This window comes from Leptinotarsa decemlineata, unplaced genomic scaffold (assembly GCF_025532065.1).
Source record: "Leptinotarsa decemlineata unplaced genomic scaffold, Ldec_3_MD MMD2_P_RNA_scaffold_7, whole genome shotgun sequence".
Taxonomy (NCBI): domain Eukaryota; kingdom Metazoa; phylum Arthropoda; class Insecta; order Coleoptera; family Chrysomelidae; genus Leptinotarsa; species Leptinotarsa decemlineata.
Genome location: NW_027412534.1, coordinates 3,517,340 through 3,539,550, shown reverse-complemented (window position 1 = coordinate 3,539,550; position 22,211 = coordinate 3,517,340). Strand labels below are relative to the sequence as shown.

The following is a 22,211-nucleotide window of genomic DNA, read 5'->3' as shown; positions in this document are numbered from 1 at the left end:
TTGTGAATCTTTAGTTGAACTCATATCTATTCCCACGAGGTGGGCTGTAACAATTTCCACTGGGCAGTGCGCCCTTACCCCGCTGAGGCTGTCTACACCAGGAGATCGCCAGTCTCCCGGTGGCTCCGGCACGGGCGCGTAACACCATGGGCTGCGGATTTTTTGAAGAGTTTACTCCCTCTGTGTGGTGTCCCTCTTAGGGTCTCTTCTCACGGGTCGGTACAGCAGCGGTCTGGTAACGACGCAGCAAATATCGTAACGATACTCTACCGCATTTACCTTTCTCATGAAGCTGCATACATTTGTCAGTTGTAAAGCATGTCGTCGTTTAGTGAGGAAGAGGATATTGTTTTATATGTGTATTTTAAAAGGTTACAAAAGCAAAAAAGAAAAAAATATTGGGTACACCCATACATTGAACGGAATAGGAACTGTAGGCTATTTGTCGCCGCTCAAGAATTAAGTATGAATGATGCAAAATTTCGGTCAATGTACAGAATGGCAAAAACTTCATTTCAAGAACTTGAGCAACTTCTTGGTCCAACTATTACCCGACAAAACACGAATATGAGAGAGTGTGTAAGCGCTGGAGAAAGGATTTTAATAACGTTACTGTAAGTGCACATAGAGAAAAGAAAACATTAGTCATTATTTGTATTAAAAGTCTTGAAATATGAATAAACAGTTTGTGCTACATCTGCTTCTGTCTCTGGTGATGTCGGCAGTATAGTGTACTGAGTGTCGGAAAACTGACTTGATGGATCAGGAGAAACTAAAGGAGTTAGTACTGACTGAATCGTGGATGACCTTTGTGATGGAACATGTGTATACTGATGAGATTGAGGATGATTGGACTTCACTGCATCAATGAGGATCATAATTCTCAGTTTTATATTTCTTTGCTGTTCCTCTGTCATACTTTCTAAATCGGGTAACAAGCTGAGTAGAAAGTGGTGCATATGACTGGTTTTTGGTTTACTGTCGGAATTTGCCCCATCTTGAACCTTTCTGGTTTTAGGTTTCAAATAATCCACAATTGTTTTCTCGTCTTCTGTCACCTGACGTTTTTGATAACGACAGGTTTGGAAAGCAGTAGATGCTGGCGTCACTGGTAACTGGTGTACTGGTTTTTGTTGCTGGGTCATTACAGGTTCAGACTGATTTGTTTCATCTTCTGAATTATAGGACGCAGTTTGCGAATTTTCATTATGATTATTATTTAAAACTGAATCACTTGCTACATTTGCCGAACTATTATCTTCATTAGAAATCTCTGGAGGCGGTTCTGGAACATTCCCAGTGTTTTCAACGTTATTCACTGGTTTTACATAGGGCAATATAAACTGTAGGTAATCTTTAAGATAATAGGGTTTTTTTGATTTGGATCCACTTGCAGGAGCTTTCATACTTCGAAGAAACGAAGATCTTATATTTCTCCATTTTTCTTTACATTCTTGAACTGTAACAAAAAATGTCATATTCATATTTTTGTAGAAAAAAAAATATATATGATAATATCTCATTGTTTTTTATTATTTCAGTTATCTTGCCACAGGATGCAGCTATTCTTCTTCGTCCCTATATTTTGCAAGAGGACTTACTACTATATCTAATATAGTAAATGAAACAACATCAGTTATTTGGAATATACTTCATCATTCATATATGAAAATACCCTCCAATGAAAAGTGGAAAGAAATAGCGAATCGTTTTTACGAATTATGGAACTTACCAAACTGCCTAGGAGCAATTGACGGCAAGCACATACGAATTCAAAAACTTCCTAACACTGGATCAACTAATTACAACTACAAACAGTACCATTCAATTGTTCTACTCGCGGTTTGTGATGCAGATGGATTATTCACAATGATAGAAACTGGGTATGCAGGCAGAAATAACGATGGGGGAATATTTCGTGCCTCAAGTTCAGCTCAGTGGTTAGAGAGAGGTGGACTACATCTACCAGTTCATACTTCTTTACCTCATGATGACAGCCAGGAAAAAGTGCCCTATTTTTTTGTGGGAGATAATGCGTTTCCTCTAAAACGATACTTAATGAGACCATACCCAGTACAAACACTAAACAATAAAAATCGTATATTCAATTACAGGCTGAGCAGGGCAAGAAAAACAATCGAATGTAGTTTTGGCATGATGACTCAAAAATTTCAGGTACTGCTAACACCTATTCGGAGTACAAAATTATCCACTATTATAAATATAATAAAATGTGTTTGTGTTTTACACAATTTCATTCGAAGTAAAGAGGGAATTCAGTATTCGATACCAACATACGAACCTCCGCAAAATATCATACTACAAAACTACAATTTGCAAGAAGAGATAATTCACTGAAATCCAGCATCATCTGGTGCGACTGTTCGTAATTACTTAGCGAATTACTTTATTAAGCCAAATGCTAGCATACCATGGCAATATAATTATTGTTTATAAAATTAATAAATCCTAATCTATTTCTACCTGATAGTTGTGTTTTTGTAGCGACTGCTCCCCATGCTTTATCAGTTACATCTTTACGGGAATATTCTGCTATTTTGTAGTTATAAAGACATTCATATTTTTCAATTTCTTGCACTAACTTCAATTCGTTCGCCATCACCAACAACGTAAACATGAACAGTAAAAACCGTTTACCGCCTAAAAATGTGCCGATACGCAGTATGCAGAAAGCAAATCAAGCCTCAGTCGTGTTGTGTCGACCCGTGTGTAGTCCGCCATTTGAAAATATGAGTGCGACATTCAATCAGCATACAGAGCGTCTACCGCATGGCAGCTGTACCGATGTCGTACCGACCCGTGAAAAAGCCGCCTTAGTCTGGCTTTTCCCCTTTGACCCGTCCGGCATGGGAGACCCTACCGGTAGCCAGGCAACCGCCGACATGGCTCTCAGAATCATTAAAGCACTCAAGCTCCATCACCACGACAAGGTGGAGACATTGTCGATGGAGAGCTACTTCATGACCTAAATTATTCAAAATTGTTTCAAGTAATTATCAATGGCAAATATAGCATGTAAAAGATATCAAATGCTGAAAGTGTCCAGTCGTAGGACTTTTACCTACCATCTGGTAATGCCATGGTGGAGGAATTGTAATGTAAGTTATAAAAATGCTAAAAGTGGCCAGTCATACGACTTGTACCTAACATCTGCTAATGCCATGGTGGAGGAATTCTAATGCCCCCGTCCACAGAGCAAAAGATACATAGGAAAAAACCAAGGAAAGATAAATAGATAAGATAAGTAAAGATAAAGATAATTAGTGATCAGAATCAGCACTAAAATACTTCTCTTCGGTCAAGTTTGATTCATTGTCTACAAAGGAAGATTTCAGATCATTAACATGCCAACGTCCTAGGTCTTTACCATCCATGTCTTTTAGTTTATATACCAAATTAGATATAACCTTAGAAACAATACAAGGTATAAATTCAGGAGCCAGTTTAGCAGAATAATTATTACCCGCTGCAGACGAGTTACATTTCGCTTCCAAAGTCTGTCACCAACATGAAATGTGAGTTCTCGCTTTCTCAAGTTGTACTGACGAGCATTCCTAAGATAGGCTTGGTGTAATTTCCTGCGAACATCAATAAATAATTTTGGTAGCTCTTGAATATCATCAATTCGTTGGGACTTATCAGAGACTGTAGGGATGTTAGTTTCATTTTCTGATATTTTGCCATAAAAATCTCCAGTAACAGGAATGTTCCTTGCAAAATTTAAGAAAGCAGGAGAATACTCAGTCACATCGTGTTTTGCTAATCTAATAGCTTAGGCAACTTTATAGATAGAAGAATCCCACGTTTTATGATTCTCATGAATATAACAGCGAATTGAGGTAACTATAACTTTATTAGCTCTTTCAGCAAAGTTAACTTGTGGATGATATTTAGCATTATACCAAATTTTCAGAACTCTGTAATCTTCCATTAGTTTCTTAAATTCCCTACTAATGAATTGACTTCCATTGTCCACGATAAAAATTTGAGGTACTCCATAAATTAAGAAAACATTGTTCTCTATGAACTTGATAATACCTTTTGAGGTTGCTTTAGACATAGGATGAACTAAGACATATTTGGTAAACCAATCGACAACAACTAACACATACTAATTACCATTTTTGGACCTGGAATAAGGATCTAACAAATCTGCAGAAATACATTGAAAGGGAAAAATTATTATTTTTGTAAGAGCCCTAATGACCTGCTCTAGGTAAATTTGAACTCTTACAAGCAGCACAAACCGGACATTTCCTAACACATTTATATACATATTTTCTTACTTGAGGCCAATAATACAGTTCTAAAATACGAGAAAGGGTTATAGATATTCCTAAATGAGCGGCAGTTTCTTTATCATGATAGAATTGCAGTATTTCCTGTCGATTGGCAGTAGGTACCACAATTTTCCAGTCGGTAAGATTACTAACTATATTGTGATAAGAAAAGATATGTTTATAGATAACACCATTCTCGACACGGAAAGAAGGATAGACTTCTGGGTTGGTCTTGATTTTTTTTATGAAAGATGTATACCAAGCATCAGGCTGAAAAGTAGAAATATCGATAACGGAAACCTCAGCAATAGAACGAGATAAAGCATCAGCAACTACATTCAAAGAACCTTTTCGATGTTTAATAGTAAAATCAAACTGTGAAAGTTTCACTGCCCATCTAGTCAAACGTCCAGAAGGGTTAGATAGATTATAAAGATAAATAAGGGAAGCATGATCAGTCTCAATAGTGAACTTGGTGCCTTCGATATAGCTACGAAATGTTTCTATACCAAAAATGATAGCTAACAGCTCCTTTTCAGTAACTGTATATTTTCGCTGACATGCAGTGAGAGTCGTACTGGCGTAAGCTACGGGATGTTCAATACCGTCACAATCTTGATACAAAATACTTCCTACACCTGATTCAGAAGCGTCACACTGAATCACAAATGGTTTTGTGAAGTCACGGCTAGCAAGTACTGGAGCAGACGTTAGGCGAGACTTAATCTCAGTAAAAGCAGCATCTGTCTCAGGAGTCCAAATTATTTGTTGGCCTTTTTTGCGACCATGAAAAAGATCTGATATGGGAGAGCACATAGACGAAAAATCTTTAATAAAGCGACGATACCGTGGTGTTTTTCGGAGTTAGGTAATTAACAATCGCTGAAACTTTCTCAGGGTCTGTTCTCAAACCTTGTTGATCCACAACAAAACCCAAATAAACAAGAGAAGGCCGACAGAGCTTTTTGTTCGACTTTTTGGATTGGGAGTTGGCTGACTTGGTTTCTGGACCTTTGGTCTGACTGGTAACGACGTCCAGGTTTTCGCCACCTAGTTTCCCGTTTTTTGAATGGCAGTTAAGACACCTACTTTCAATAGTATTTTTTAAACCACAACCATAACAAAACATGGTTCTGGGTTTGCGACACTGGTTATAGGTATGATCAGCCAAATCACAATTCCAACATCGATAGTTCACCAAGGTAGAGATATTACTAGAAGAAAAATTTTCACGAAACGATTTATGAGAAGTTGAAGGAAAGGAAGCACTTGCTCCACTGTAGGGACTACTCAGATCAGGCTCTAAGTAAACCAGAACTGCGACTAGGTGGTGCTTCATAACGATCAGCCCACAAACAAGATTCTTCTAATTTTTTACATAAATCAGAAAGTTCAGAAACACTTTTGGGATCTTGTAAAGTTAAGTGAGAGATAAAAAATGTAATAAATTCCTACGAATTTTCTTTACACGGGTTTCCTCATCAGTTCCGGTAGTCAACCTGTTGAAGAGACCTTCCATGGAGGAAATATATAAGGATACTCATTCGTTAGCACCTTGGGTCCTAGAATTTATTTCTCTTTCTAGATATTCTTCATAAAAGTAGGGTAGAAAATCTTTTTTTAATTCTTGTACAAGAGATCATCCCAATTATTGAAATTACTTTTCATGTTCACAAACCATGTCCAGGCAGAACCTTTGAAAAGATCACGGGCAGACTGAAAAAGTTCTTGCTTCGAAACTCCTCGAGCTTCACGTAACAATTCAACTTTTTCAAGAAAGGAATTAACTGATTCTTTCTGATTTGATCCAGTAAAAAATAGATTCCATTTATATGGAGATACTGATTTATGAGAAAATGTATGTACACAAGAAGGTATTTGAGAAAAACTTCCTAGATGAGTTGGGGTTGAGGTACTGGGAGATACTTTCAAATCAAAATCAGCTTCTAATTCCAATATTAGAAACTGTATCACTTTTCTATCAGCTTCCTCTGCTTCATCGGCAGCTTTGAACAAGTGAAAACGATTTGACAAATGAGCCAATCGACAAGAAATTCTTCTGAAAGTAGGATCTTCCTTTGATCCACTAAATGAAGAGATAATGGTTTCTCTCATTTGAGTTATCTCGATATCATTTGAAGTAGGAGCTACAAAACTGCTCTGAAAACTTTGATTATCATTTTCTTGACTTAACAATCCTCGCAAAATTTTCCGTTTCGAGTCAACATTACCAGTTGGTTCGATACCTCGAATGCGAAGCTCATAAGACAATTCATTAATTTTCAAGTAATTTGGATCCATATTGAATGTAAGATACAAGATAAAGTCACTAAGCCGGTACTCGGGATACTTCAAAATCAACTTTCAGTTCAATACAGGTAACTGCATTGAAGTATGATATAAGCAATGCAGTAAAATAACAAAATATCAAAGATGGATACGAGAGATATAGATATATATTATATCATCAGATCAGATATGTCAATGTTGTTCGAATAGATAAAATTTTTATTAAGTCTTCCAAGGTAAGGAAAAGTGAATAGTCAAGTTTTCCGTGGCCCCACGTTGGGCGCCAAAATGTGTAACCCCCCCAAATTTTGAAAAGGCAAATTTAATATTTCAAAATTTGGGATGCCAACACCTTTTGCTGATAGGCTGCTCAGTTTGATACGGGAGGGTGTGAGTAAGTTCAACACATCTTTTGATTAATAGCTATAACAGATTAATTTACTATTGATCAAATAAACCATGAGTTTACTTGACTAATTCTGATATTTGGGCGCCAGGTTGCAAAAGGCAAAACCAAAGAGAACGATATAACTTGTACCTAGCTTGGATTGAAAGGCAAAATAAATATAAAAAAAATTAAAAACTTTATTTCTTTTTGACAAAATGGCTCAAGGCCGGAAAATATATATATATATATATATATATATATATATATATATATATATATATATATATGTATATATATATATATATATATATTTCTGAATTTTTAAATGGAACACCCTGTATATTGTAACATTTTTGGATTTCTGAGACAATTCTGGATCAGAAACTGACATTTCCGGAAGTTTTTCAGCCTACTTGATTTTTTCAGAGTCACTTTTAAAATTGCATCTAGGTGGATATGATTGGACGTAAACTAATCTATGGACCTCAGGTGATATCAGAAAATTGCAGTAGCGGAATTTTAGTGACTAGTGTGTTGAATATGAATGAGACAAGTTTACAAAATAACATTTTCGTGTCTAACTATTATTTTTCAAATGGCGACCATTTTTTGACAAGCACACTTTCCGAAAAAAGGATTTTTTGACAAATCTAACGATACTAATTTATTTGCGATTGGATTACAAATAAGAACATAAATTAAATATTACTGAGGAAAATACTCGATACAAATTCATTTAATTTTGTTAAGGGTGCCATGGATAGGAATGATGCATAATATTTTGCGGTTATTTCCATCAAGTCCACTTTGGAGAACAAAACGCTCACCTAGATTATGACAGTGTCATAAGCTTTATGAGCAGAAAGTAGAAGTTTCTCTTGATTTTCGTTAATTTTAGTTTAATTTTTCGTCGAAATAATGTATACTCAAAGTGAAAAAGTGGATATGTTGTTATTGTTTGGAGAATGCCACAGAAATTCAAGGAAAGCTGCTGAGTTGTATGCTCAGAGATATCCCAATCGGCAACACCCATCTCATCAGTATTTTCCCTATGTAGAGAGTCGTTTTAGGCAAGAGGGAAATCGAGACGCAGAACAGAGGTTTGTCATAAATGAGGAGACTGAGATTAACGTTCTTGCTATGGTAGAAGTTGACAAAACGGTTTCTTTAAGAGAAATTAGTAGAGAAATGCAGATAAGTCACGAATCAGCAAGAAAAATACTGAGAAAGCAAGGATATCGAGCATTTAAATATCAGTTACATCAACATTTGTATGCTGACGACGGCAATAGAAGAGTAGTATTTTGTGATTGGTTGCTTCAAAATCATAGAGTTAACCCAAATTTTATCAACTTCATTCTATTTTCCGACGAATCACGGTTTACAAATAATGGCATGTTTAATAAGCAGAATTGTCGGTACTGGGCCCAACAAAATCAACATGCAATGAGAGAGGGCAATTTTCAAGAAAGGTTTGGCGTCAATGTCTGGGCTGGTATCGTTGGAAACAGAATAATTGGTCCAATATTGTTTCAAGGTCAGTTAACAGGGGTTAGATACTTGGGTTTTCTTCAAAATGAAATCGAGGATCATCTTAATGATATGCCTTTAGAAGTTTTACGGCAAGTTTACTTCCAGCAAGATGGAGCACCACCCCATAAACGCAGAGACGTACTTGATTTTTTAATAGAGCATTTTAATAATAGAGTTATTGCAACCAACGGTCCAGTACGGTGGCCTGCCCGCTCACCGGATCTGACTGCGTTAGATTTCTTCATTTGGGGATATGTAAAAGAAAGGGTCTACTATGCAACAGCCCCAGCCACTCTCGAAATCTTAGAAGAAAGGATTCAACAGGCATTTAGAAGTATATCGCCTCAAATGTTACAAAACGTGTTGAGAGAAACAATTGAACAAGCTGAAATGTGTCTTGAACAAGGAGGGATGCACTTTGAAAATTTACTATAGTGGAATTTTCAAGAACTTAGGATATTGCAAAAAATCTAAGTACATCGCTGAAATTATTAGTTGAATTTGTTAAATTTGTTGATCCAATCGCAAATAAATTAGTAACGTTAGATTCGTCAAAAAATCCTTTTTTCGGAAATTGCTTGTCAAAAAATGGCGCCATTTGAAAAATAATAGTTAGACACGAAAATGTTATTTTGTAAACTTGTCTCATTCATATTCAACACACTAGTCACTAAAACTCCGCTATTGCAATTTTCTGATATCACCTGAGGTCCATAAATTAGTTTACGTCCGATCATGGCCACCTAGATGCAATTTCAAAAATGACTATGAAAAAATCAAGTAGGCTGAAAAACTTCCGGAAATGTCAGTTTCGGATCCAGAATTGTCTCAGAAATCCAAAAATGTTACAATATACAGGGTGTTCCATTTAAAAATTCAGAACTGGAGCCATTTCCGCTGAAACCGGAAGTGACCGGAAAGTGAAAAATATGTGAAAACATTCCTCTCCACATACCATTCAACTATACCAAATCTCATTTCAATTCTCCTAATAGTCTAGAAATTATGACTTGTCTAATAGATTCGTTGACACCCGGTATATATATATATATATATATATATATATATATATATATATATATATATATAAATATTAAATTCTACAAAAAGGATTTGAAACTTTATATCTTCTATTAATTATCTGCGAGCGCTTTCGACAGTTGGTAGTACTGTCATCATCTGGCACTCCTCAAACTGAACTGAATATATATATATATATATATATATATATATATATATATATATATATATATATATACATATACATATATACATATATATATATATATATATATATATATATATATATACATATACATATATATATATATATACATATACATATATACATATATATATATATATATATATATAGGGTGTTCCTTGATTACATGCTAATATTTAAGGAGGTAATTCTTAGACCCATTTTAAGAAAAAACTTCCTATGGACGTATATCCTAAACGCCTTAACTTTTGAGATACAGGGTGGCAAAGTTTTCAAAAATAATCAGTTTTTTAATAATAACTGAGATAATTTTGTAGGCATCTTTGAAATATTTGGTACATATGTTCCATGCCTCAAGGCGCATTTTCTGATGTACACAAATTTGTATTTTTTCAAACAGTGGCATCCCTACGGGTTTCGCATTGAATATTTTTGGGGAAAAAGTACTACGCCAATGCTTTCTTTTCAAAATAAAATCATTTTTAAAATTCTCATTTATTTTTGAGAAAATTTGATCTCCTGGTATTTCTTTGTCCGACGCATCATTTCACTCAAAAAAATAAATATCGACAGAAAGCAAATTAAGAAATTAGATCAATTCTAAAATGAATGAGAATCTGAAAATTGCTTCATAACGCATTACCAATTCCCTAATAATATTTGAAAACATAATCTGCAAAAAAATAAATTTTTCACAAAAACGAGTTTTATTTTATTTTGTGACAGTAAGTCTAAACGAATAGCACAAATTTGTTAATTAGTAATAATACCAAAACTGATTATAAAAATTGTTGGAAGTGACCACCTGCACTTAGTATGCATACTTCCGCCCTTCTACGCATGGAATTACGCACCCGTTCAAATATTCCCGGCGTATTTCGTATAGTTTCACACGAGGCAACTATTCGCTCTCTTAAATCTTCTAAAGTATTAACGGGAGTTTTATACACAAGAGTTTTAAGGTGACCCCATAAAAAAATCTAAACTGTTGAGATCAGGGGATCTTGCTGACCATTGCTGAGGTCCTCTGCGACCTATACAACGATTAGGATAAACTGTATTTAAATGGTTTCGGACAATTACACTGAAATGAGCAGGGGCGCACCATATTCGATTCCTTAACGCAAGTGGCACATCTTCCAATAACCCAGGTAAGTCTTCTTCGAGAAAGTGTAAATAAGAACGACCATCAAGGCGTCCTGGTAGAAAAAATGGGCCTATTAGATGATCACCTACAATTCCTGCCCATACCTTAACCGAAAATTGGTGTTGGAAATGGGTTTCGGTTATTGCATGGGGATTTTCTTCAGCCCACACATGATTGTTATGGAAATTTTGAATGGCATTCCGAGAAAAATTTGCTTCGTCTGTGAACAAAATTTGTGTCTCAAACTGCGGATTCAGTGCAATACTTTGTAGATACCACTGACTGAAGTTCACACGCTGTGGAAAATCTCTGGGGAGTAATGCCTGCACTCTTGAAATATGGTATGGGTATAAAAAAAAATCAACCAAAATACGCCAAACAATTTGATGACAAATATCCAGAGTTCTAGCGATCTTCCTCGTACTCGTCTCAGGATGTTCCTCAATTTCTTGCAGCACCGCTTCCTCAATTTCAGGAGGTCTTACTACACGAGGTCTACCTTCCGGAGTCCCTTTCTTGAAACTACCAGTTTCCCCAAGTCGACGATGAATATTTGAAATGCTTTGGCTATCTGGTAAGGCACGATTAGGATATCTTTCCTGATAAATGCGCCTGGCTTCTGTTGCATTACCATCGGCAAGGCCATATACGTAATGCATTTGCGCCATTTCCGCATTCGTATAATTTACCATATTTACTGATATTCAGAAAAACATCGGACTACCAAAATAACTTCAATAACACTTCAAAATCAATCAAAACGCGCTGTGACAGTTTTTAACACTAACACCCTACTTTAAACCAACATCAATATTAGCTACTGACGTTTGTACATACAGAGAATTCGTTTTTTATTGCTATGGTGGGTACGCTGTTTTTTCTGCTTTTAATCTTTAAAAGAAATCACATATCGACAAACTCCATATTTCCAAGAATGTATGTAAAAAATGTATATAAATAAATTCTGCTACACGTCATTTATTCCAGGATAACTAAATTTATGTTTTCAAAAATTATTAAGCGGTGCTGCGTTATGACGTAATTTTAATTGAGAACAGTGCATCTGACAACAAACAAATACCTTTTAGATCCTTAATTATTTTGCAACAAATCTGATCTCTTAGTTTGCTTTCAGTCGATGCACGATACCGCATCAGATTTTTAAGGAATTTATCCTTGAGTAAAGCGATTTTTAATTTTTTGAGCGAAAACCATGCGTCGGACAAAGAAAACCCAGCAAATCAAATGTGCTCAAAAATGTATGGAGATTTTGAAAATAATTTTTAATTCAAGATAAAGCAGTGGCGTAGTATTTTTTTCGCCAAAAATATACATTTCAAAACTCGTACGTACGCCACTGGCAGAGAAAATTAAGAAAATTGTACATCAGAAAATGCGCCTTGAGGCATGGAACATATGTACCAAATAAGCCAAAGATGTCTACAAAATTATCTCAGTTATTATTAAAAAACTGATTATTTTTGAAAACTTTGCCACCCTGTATCTCAAAAGTTAAGGCGTTTAGGACATACGTCCATAGGACGTTTTTTCCTTAAAATGGGTCTAAGAAATACCTCCTTGAATATTAGCATGTGTTTAAGGAACACCCTGTATATACAAATATATAAAGATGGTGATATAATATCGAAAATATAATAATAGAAAAAAAAATCAGAATATTTACAGTGTTGATTGTTGTATGATTCAGTTTCACTGGTTGTGCACTACAAATTCAGACGTATGCCTTTCGGGGTAAAAAATGGTCCTTCTACTTTTTACAGGAAAATAAATAATGATCTGAGGAGCTTAAACAACGAAAAGGTGGGTTTCACTCCCTCGTGGGTGATTAAATGTCCTAAGAAGGCAATTCATTTTTTAAGAAATACAGATTTCTCCAATTGTATTTTGAATTCTGCTTTCCTCAGTCTCTCGAATACGTCTTTTGTTCTAGAGATATGTTCTTGTAAAGGTCTACTGAATATTATTATATCGTCAAGGTACACTAAACAAATTTCGTTGTTTAAGCTCCTCAGATCATTATTTATTTTCCTGTAAAAAGTAGAAGGACCATTTTTTACCCCGAAAGGCATACGTCTGAATTTGTAGTGCCTATTTTGTGCAGAGAAAGCTGTCTTTGAAATGTCATTTTTGTCTATTTCAATTTGGTGATATCCTGATGCCAAATCAACAGTTGTGAAATAATTTGCTCTACCAAGTTTTTCTAAGATGTCTGTAATGTTGGGGAGAGGGTATTTATCGTCTATTGTTCGTTCATTTAATTTTCTATAGTCTATAACGACGCACCACTTCTGTTTACCATTTTTATCTAATTTTTTGGGGACTACCAGGATGAGGTAGAAGGTTGAATTATATCCTGTTCTAACATTTTATTGATTTGGGAATTTACTTCATTTTCGTGAATTTCTGGAAATTTATAAGTCTTTGTGAAAATTGGGGTTTGTAAAGAAACGAGTTTTTCTCTCAGGGTTTTTCGTAAATGGTCAAGGAAAATCAGACTGCTGCTCGTATAATATGTTTCCGATATAAAAACGGTGGCTGTTTTTTTGTACATTCCGATAGGTGCGCGGTTTTTAGACATACCGAGGATCGCTGTGGCAAGTAACCCATATAGAGGATATATCAAAAATATATGTTAACGGACTAAACTTAAAATAACTCAAAGGAAAAATGCACGTGTTTTGCTACAGGTTTCATTTTTTAATTTTATTTTATGATAGGAATGTTTTCACAGTGAAATATATTTGTATAAAATCATAGCATAATTTTCTGATTCCTTCCTTTTTTTCTTCTTTATTGCAATGTTCCAACCTTAGATTTTCAAGTTATTTTTTTAGAAGAAGGTCCTGTTGTTCATTCACTATATGTCTCGGTATTTCCAAGAAAATTAGTTTTATTTGAATCGAAAGTTTCTGTTATAGTGATTTTGAATGGCTTTGCGTTTGAGTTTGTTATTGTTGTATAAGCCAAATAATTTTCTATATTAACGATAGCTCGTGGAGATTCCAAATTGTTTCCAAAATCTATATAATTTGAAATTCATAAACCAGATTTTTGAAGGACACAAAGTTTAATTACTTGCTGTGTTCTACCAGGGATTATCAAAGTATGAAAATATTTTTGTGAAGTTTTATTTGATGTATTTAGTCAAAAATAATTGGAATTATGTTTATAGGAGTATTCAGTAATTTTCTTTGAATGTCGACAATTGCTTGTAATTGTTTTAAAAGATCCATTCCTTTAAGTCCGTCTTATTTTTCATTAAAATCAAAAATATAGAATTTGTGACATACCTCAATGTTGATGAAAATTTCAAATATTGAAATAACAGCCACTTCGTTGTGAACAGAAATGCTATGAGATGTTTAAATATTGAAATTTTCATTAAAAATATCATTTTGGATAAATGTATTTGCTAAATTTGGACTCATGAGGCTATGAGAGCTACCTGATTATATTCAGAATTTTCTATCAACTTGGGAACAAATATATATGGTAAATTGTTATGTACATAATTGAGGTCTATATTTGTTATATTGTGTTGTCCTGGATCGAGGTATGGGAAAAATTTTCTTCGAAAGTAAAATTCTCGGTTTCGTCATCATTTTCATATGGGCACTGGTTGAATAGTGTCCTGAGAGTTTTCAAAATTGTCGTTATGGGCATTTTGGTCATTTTGTTGATTTAAGACACCAGAACATTCATATGGTTGGTTTTCGAAGGGATTATCAAATTCTAACTGATCATTTGGGTAGTATTTAGTCTCTATATTATGAAACTTTTCTGACCTGAAATTTCTTGGACCGGAATTTTGAAAATAATTTCTATTAGGATTACGATTTTGTTGTATCGTTAGGTTGCGAGACGTTGTTGACATCGGTTCTGGTTTATTTTGTATAACTTGTCCAGTAGGTTTGAAAACGTTAGGGGTGTTCCAAAGACTTGTTGGTTAGTAAAATATTTTGGAGAGGGCTTATTTTGTCTCGGTTGTAACTGGATAGGTTGAGATGGAAATTGGTATCTCAAATTCTCAACCAGTGGTTGGTTTTTATTTTGGAAATTTAGTATATTGAAATTTGGTCTGGCATTTGTTGTCGAAAATTTGAAATTGATGGTTGCGGTTTGAATTGATTTGCGGTCTTGGAGGCATCGTTTTATTTTGTTGAAGAGGATTTTGAAAGTAATTTTTTTGGGTTTCGATTACAAATGGAATTATCTTCTTCTAAAACATAAGAAATGGCTACTTCTAAAGAGTTTGGATTTCGTACACTAACCATGTATTGTATTCTCCCTGTTAAACCACGGTTCATTGAAACTAATTTTGAAGTTACTGTACTCCTACTTTTCTGCATTCTCTGACCCAAAGAGAAGAAGGTTTTATTATCATTATTTTTTGAACAAGGACATAAGCAGATTCTTTAAAGTATCCCAATCTCTAATTTCTGATCTATTTCCAACTAACATTAAAGCATTTCCTGATAGTTTTCCAATAATATCTCTGATTAAAAATGTATTGATTGGATCATTAATATTTTGAAGATTTTTGTAAGTAGAAATTAAATATTCACAATGTTCAATAAATACTTCCGAAGTACTTTCATAATCACCATTGAAATTTGGAATAGTATCAATATAAAGTCTCAATAATTGGTAATTGATAACTTTTTCTTGAGGATATGTTATTATTATCTCTATCTAATACTAAGTTATTTAATTGTCCAATCAATTCGTCAATTTTGACTGATTGTAAATAAAAAATTATTTCATTACCATTATTATTTTGGGAAAATTTGTAATAATCTTCTCTCTCTTCTTATGGTAAATTTATGTTTCAGATTATTATTTTCACCAATACCTAATACTCAATACCTACTCAATTCTGTATCTATTGCTAAACTTAAATTATATGCACTAATTGATTCAATCAATTCGAGGAAATTTGTCCGATAGTTGACGCTGCAGTATCTGTCAAATCTGTCAGTGGAATGGGGAAAACAATAATAAAAGCCATTTTGAATGTTTAGTGGTGAAGTTTATTAGTGAAAGATGGTGCGTGTTGTGATCACTTCAGGGGATTTTTCGAATATATTGGAAATAGAAATAGGCCGATAGTGGAAGGCGAACAAGTATTCAAAGTAGGACATGTTATTTTGTGTCAAGTTAAGAGTGTAGATAATCTCGAAGTATTTGGACTCGTTCTACAAACTTCAGCTTTAACATCCAAGACTCATGAAGTCAATTTATACTTGAGTAATCCTGTAAACAATTGGACATGTGTTTGTTCTTGTAAAGCTGGACAATCTGGCTTTTGTAAGCACGTAGCCGCAGTGCTGAATTACAGTAACAGGCGAGTCCCATTGATGATAATATCATGTTTGTTGGATCAACTTTCAATTTTACATTATTTTCTTGATGTTGATGACTATTTCTCTATGCCCTACTATTCAGAATATAAGCATTTTCTGCTCATCAATCATATTTTTAGAATTGAAGAACTGGAATTCAGTTGTACAGCAACTACCCAAGCATAGGGTAAAGAGAAAGAAGCCATAAAGGCTATTTATGAAGCAGAGCCCACCAAAATAGCACTGAAGTATAATGTATCAGATATGATACATCTCATTTTCAATGACGACATTTCTTAAAAAATTATAGTTTACCACTCGAACGTGTACATAAGGATGTATCAGATTGTCTACAATAGTTACAAGGGGAACTTAGCACTCGCAGGGCTTAAATTTTACGTTTAAACCTAGTTGTATCAGATCTGCAACAATACGCATTGTAGGGTTAATCACTAAATGAATAAAACATTATCAAACATACAAACATTTAATATAAATAACTCTTCAATGGTTCAGAGTAAAATTTCCCAGAAATAAGACTTGTAATTCTAATAATAATACTCAATATTAGATACTTCGAGAGGTTAATTGATTAGGTAGAAGATGTTTCAGGAAATTAATTTCCCAGCGCATAGTACTATGTGGTGGTTTACATATATTAGTTGAAAAACATATACTTCAACCTGAGTGTATTTAGATTGAATGTACATTAATAATTAAAAATTTAAATGGTAGGATTTTATTCTGTATAAAAAATATATAAGTGAAACCTGTTCCTCTGGCGACAGCACTTTGAAAACTCAGTACGGAATCCCAGGCCAACCAGGACTGGAGTGATGAGTGGAGTGATACTACGATAGCTTTATTCTCTCTGAGTACAATCAACTGTACATCAGGCTGAACCATGGAGTGTACATTTCGGGCAAGGGAGCCCTTTTGGAACCATAATACCAAATATATCCTTAAGATGTAGACGTGGGGTTAAACCAAAGCTTGACAGATAACCAACCAGAACAGAAACCGTGACAATTCCCTGGGTAAAAATCATCCGGGTACAACAACCCTATAAGTCTTTTTGAAAAGAAAAGTTGGAAAACTCACGTTCCGTGAACGGTTTTATCTTGTAGTAAAAAAGCGTGGCATGGTACAAAGTATTCAAACACAAAATTGTCGTAAATGTTCAATATAGGCCTCTTTCGAAAGCCAGGACGTTGTGGTTGATGATAAGATGGGTAGGACGGAATATCCACTAAGGATCATTTAACAAATTCGGGATTCGTCAGCCGAACAAACCCAAAAACACCTGTATGGCAGACATCTGTAGCTTCCTCGAAATCTACCATCCTGACTGATCAGAAAATAATTCCTTTTCTTCTTCTTTTTGGAAGATAGGGTAATAGCGTTTCGACCTATCAATATTTGCATGTTCCATGGATAACGGACCAATCTGAACAGAATGAAGTAATGGTATGTTTGGTTGTATCTGGTTAGACACCCCCTAAAGCTAAATTGGCCACACTGGCGAAAAATGAAACAGTTGACAGTCGAAATGTCATCAAACATCTGACAATTAAAATGGAACGGAAAATACTGAAAGAAAATTTCAAAATTCGAAGACACCCCTTGTGAACCTTATCAATAACCCAAACACAGACATACATATGAATCACCCACGAAAATTCCATTAAAGACAAACATCGGACGCCAACTGAGTAGGATATTTTCTTTGAAGTAATTTTTTTTACCTACTTTTAATCATTTTAAGATCAAGATTGGTACGCAGTAAAACAAATCATACTTTCCACAGTAAGCAGAAATATAAGCTGTAACTCTTAAAAAAACAAATAGGGATATAACGTATGCAGTTTCAGTGAGAACAAGTTGAAATCAGAAGAGTTATGAATTTTTTCTGATGGTGAATTAAGAACTTATAATTTTCTTTGTAGTGACAACTTGTAAAAATGTGATTTATCATTAAAGGTGGTTTTTGAATCGAAATTACCAATGGGATTTTTATAAGGTTTCTATGGATGAGGTTAGACAACCAACTTTACATATCTATGTTTGTTATTTTCATGCTCGCTGAGGGTACGTCACCACGAAGTGAAATCTGTGTTGCTCTAAAAATGTTATTATTTATTAACAAAATAATTTACATGCTAAAAACTCATCAACAGATACAAAAATTATGGTATATAAATCAATAATCCAACCCCATTTTGACTACTGTGCATCTATTTTATTTTCTTCTAATTTGCGCAACAAATACAAAAACTACAAAATCGGGGAATGATAATAATTTTAAAATGTAATAGGATTACACCAATTTCTACCATGTTATCTGCTCTACAATGGCTCTCAGTATCGAAGAGATTATTCTATTGTTCCATGGTTTACATTTAGGAAATATTAAATAAAATGACACAACCATACTTGCTGTCATCAATAATTTTCAATAAGAACTATGTTGTGTAACATAGAAAGAACCCTATTCGATGCAAGAATTTTTTATGGCAACTTCATGACGATTGCAGAAAACAGAAGAAGGATAGATATTAGTATTAGCCATCAACATTTTTATAATCCCAACAAATATAGACATGATATATGCGAGTGTATATTTACATTTTCATTATATTTTGATATCTATATATTTTAGACTAATGTGTTTATATCTGTGACACTTATCTTATTTTTTTCCCTTTTTTCAATATTGAGTTATACTAAAATGTACTCCCACGAATGTATAAACCTGTAATAATCTTTTGATATCTTTTGTTGTATTTTAGTTATATATTTATACCATACTTACTTGAGTTTTCATGTGTTCAATTTGAAAACTTCAATAAAATCTATCTATCTATTATCACCATTCTACCAGGCACAACAGTCACATTCGTATAAATAAAACAAATACAAGAAATAGTATGAGCAGTTTATTCATAAAAGGTTTTATCCGATTCAATGATTTACCTGATTCAATTCAACCTACTCTATCATTGAAGATTTTCAAGAGTGAACTGTTGAAATATATTCATGATAAAAATTGAATATTTCTTTTTGTTCAGTTCAAATAATGTACGTATATAAAGTTGTATTATTTATATACATTTTATTGATACTATATTTTAAGTTAGCTAACCTGTATATTAGGGAATCCTAATTCAATAAAAAAATTCTTCCTCTTATACTTGATTATATTGCATTATAATTCGAAATTAACGTAATATACATTAGGTACAAAGTAAAAATGAACGAAAAAAATCTGGTAACTAAGTAATGCAGTCAAATAGTAATAATAAACATAGTAAAAAATAAAATATTATAACAAGTATTATACGAAGTAGAAATCACATCGTATTAATGTATGATAATTACGTAGTATTTTTTTTTTTTAATTTTTCCATAGATTTATAAAATTATTACAATATGTTGAAACAACGATAAAAATAAAATAAATACAACAATAAAAATCAATTGGCGCTCCGGGGCGACTTCATTGATTCCAGTGGCGCATTTGCTTTTTCAGCTGCAGGAAAACCCGGAAAAACCTGCAGCACCACATCATCTGAAGATCTTGATCTAACAATGTCCTCTCTCTCATAAAACAAAATGTAGGGTGTCTCCAAAGGCTCCAATAAATTCAATGCATAGCCAGAACACTTCGTGACACGACTATCGTCAAACTTAAACCAGTCCGTTTCTTCTTTGACCAAGGCGTAATAATGACCACATTCAACGCCAGAACCACAGTGAACAATGACTGCATGAATATTATAACAGGTCTGCTAGGTTGAAATGTTCATATATTTCGAACCTTCCAAAGAGTTTCTTGCTTCCGTTAGAGGTTGAGTCTTGTTTGAAAATCATCAGTGTTATTATTAGATTGACTGGTGCCTCAGATATACTTGTTTCCTTATAACAGTCAGTTAGTTTGGCGCATGTTTGACAATACAGTCGATCATCACCTGTTAAAAAATCCATTTTCAGATGATTTAACAATAAGCTTTGCACGGACTGGTAATTAGTCTTATTAGGAAAAGCTAACATAAGTTTTCAGTACTTCTTGAACATTTACCACAAAGTAAACAAGTGAGGATTTTTCCAGCAAAAGATTTACAAACACAAGACGAGATGGGTTGTACGGAATCATTCAGTCCAGAGCGGCTGGGAGTATTGATTTTGCTATTGTTTTGCTCCCGAAGAGTATTCAACAAGAACCCCAAGAATTCGGAACAATCCTCGTGTTGTCCTAACGAGTATTTAGTGGACTTCAAAGACTCCAGGAAATCGGTTGGAGGGAAAGATGATACCTTCTTACGAAACTGCAGCTGCATGAACAGTTGTTTAAGTTTGATGAATAAGCAGGAAACATTCCCGTTCTCGTTCATCATTAAAACTTCGTTCTTACATACTACTTGTATGTAATAAAAATAAAATGACAATTTTATGCGATTCATCGGCAATATATGGATCGATTGCTTTTATCAGCTTGCTGACTTTAGGATGGATATTTGTCCTCCTTAGGGAGGACAAATTCCCAGAAACAATTTAAAATTCAAAGTCAATTACAAATTAATCGTAAGCAAAAGAGAAAAAAAATGAATTAATATAAATTATCCTGAGAAAAAAAATTTTTATAATTCAAGTTTTTCATCAGTGCAATATCTATAGAGACTTATGTAAAGTATACAAAGAAATGTGTACAAACATATTATCAATCACTTAAGATTGGAAACTTCATTTATTCAGATGGCGGAATTGAATTTTCTTCAAAATCAATCGTCAACAGTAAGAGCATTGAAAATGTAGAGTTGAATCAATCGAAAAATGAAAAATAAAATTGATTTCAAAGTTGTTCTCAAAACCATAGTAATAAAATAATTACAGCACAAAATTTATTTACATTTATATTATAGAATTCTACTTTGTATACGCTATTTTATCAAAATATACACATGGAATGAATTTCAAATGCATTATAATCAATGATACTTTTTCATTCACGAAATTGAAATAAAAATGATACGTTTTTTGTAAAACTATTGTGTTTCTTCGAGTAGTTAGTCGATTGTCAATAAATATAAATAGGCCTTGAAAATAAATTTCTCGATGGAATCGTGTATATGTGACTATTTTTCAAGCGCGTTCCTTCCTATCAAAGTAATTCAAATTCATCAATCATGATCATGAATATGAGACGTGATTATAGTATATTGAAGCATTCCTGAGAAATCATAAGGCAACGTTATTTTTCCTAAGTAAAAAGACATTTTCATAAAACTGCTTATTGATTGCTTTGAGAATAGCACAGTTTTAACACTCACCGTTGAATTGCTTCAAATTTTTCCTCAATTTCTGAGGGATATGCTAAGCCAAAGACGTAATAGCACAGGAATGTTGCCAATATTCCATCAATATCTTTATTTCTTTATCAATTACCACATGATATACATTTTCACTGTCATGTGAATCTTTTCCTTAATACAAAAAATGTAATAAATATATAAAAGATATTTCAAACTATTATTGTTAAATTATCATTTTTATTTATTATTTTCAATGTCTCACAAACGAATTTTTTTCTTTCATCGGGTTGATTATTTTTTTCTTGTTATCATTTACTTAACGAGCTATCTCATCGTGTTTCAACCAACGATTGATGGGTTTTTTCAATGACGATTTCTAAAGTGAATTGGTGTCTTTAACAAGTAATTGATTAGCATATTTTACAATTATCTCATAATGATGAAAATATGGCCAGTGTTCAAAGATTTTCAATAAATATTTTTCCTTATTGATTTCTTTACGCTGTAAGAAATAACTTGTGTCCATCATATTTATTATTTCATCATTGATATCGTCCTCTGGATAGTTTAAAATATCAACCAATTTTATTATTTTTTCTTCTAATCAGATGTTGGTTGAACCGGCATATGAGCGATGCATACATATTCGTCTTGAA

General features: G+C 33.6%; 1 long non-coding RNA gene across 1 annotated transcript; it reads left to right on the top strand.

Annotated features, from left to right (window-relative positions):
- Positions 1-616: 616 nt before the first annotated feature.
- Positions 617-1,522, top strand: LOC141480298 (uncharacterized). The gene is made up of 2 exons (XR_012464252.1): positions 617-1,132; positions 1,193-1,522. It is a non-coding gene; the product is annotated as an uncharacterized lncRNA (long non-coding RNA).
- The last annotated feature ends 20,689 nt before the right edge of the window (positions 1,523-22,211 follow it).